The sequence below is a fragment of the Alligator sinensis genome, unplaced genomic scaffold, assembly GCF_000455745.1.
Source record: "Alligator sinensis unplaced genomic scaffold, ASM45574v1 scaffold1216_1, whole genome shotgun sequence".
In the NCBI taxonomy this organism is placed as follows: domain Eukaryota; kingdom Metazoa; phylum Chordata; order Crocodylia; family Alligatoridae; genus Alligator; species Alligator sinensis.
Genome location: NW_005842018.1, coordinates 595,582 through 596,788, shown reverse-complemented (window position 1 = coordinate 596,788; position 1,207 = coordinate 595,582).

Below are 1,207 nucleotides of genomic sequence, written 5' to 3'. Positions count from 1 at the left end.
ATGTCAGAGCTGTGTCATTCCAGTTTTGTTTTTCAGAAAAGTGGATCAGCATTCTTGAGGTCAGAATTTTCCACGGATCAAGTCCTCTCTTCTAATCTTAAGAAGCTGGACTTGGCACAGAGGGAGACAGAAACCTTTGCACCTAAACCACAGAGCGGCAGCCCTGGATGTTTCTCTACCCTCTGTGTGGGAGACATAATAGTCTGTTCGTTAGAGCAGGGGTGTTCAACTCCTGGCCTGCAGGCCAGATTTGGCTCCTGGAACCGTAAGGATCTCTACAGGTCAGAAAAGTTGTCCATGGGGTGCGGGGGTGGTGGCACCTTTCTTTGCTGCCAAATATCTGGACCTGTATGGAGTCCCATGGGCTGGATAGCATGGCCCTGTGTGCTGCTGGGTACTGGGTAGAGGCAACGGGGCCGCAAGGACCAAAATGTTGAGCTCCACTGGGTTTGAGTAATGGTGGGTCTACTGAGCCTGCCTCATGGAGCCAGGTTCTGGAAGGTAGGAAAGATGAAAAGCATCAGCCCCAGAATCACTGTCATGAGAACCATGTTCAGTCCAGATAATATCTCTGGATTGCACAACAGTGATGTAGACACTAACATCAAGCCCATCCTGGGGTTCAGGCACCAGCTGGACACAGTCAATCTGTGTAGCTTTGTGGTTCATAATATCCTGCACCTGAGAACACAACAATCAATCTGATACAAAAAGGGAAGGCTGCACTCCATTACTGATCCCCTTTGCTTTCTTGTTAAATCACATATGCCTTTGGAGACAGCTATGTCAAGATGGGATCTGGAGGGTCATTCAACCAGGCCTTGGTTTTACATACAAAGTCAGGGTTTCCATCATTAATCAAAATCTAGGCTGTTACCCAGCAGCAGATAAACAGGTCTCCTGGGAAAATGTGTGGGCTGGTGAATTGTTAAGAAACTCTGATGTCAGCAGTAAAAGGTTTTAGAATATGATCACAGCTGTCTATCACAGAGTCTCTCTCCAGTGTTGTACCAGTGCTTCTCCTCTTTACCCAAAACAAACACGCACACTGATTTGAATGTGAAGATTGTTGCTTTTTAGTTTAAATGTGCTGAAGAAAAAGACAGCTTACCTTCACATCTTAAAATTCAAGACGGATCGTCTTTCCCCTAGTATGTAAAGTGAGTAAATAGATGTCAAATCATGATGATTGTTTCAGAAGCAGAAA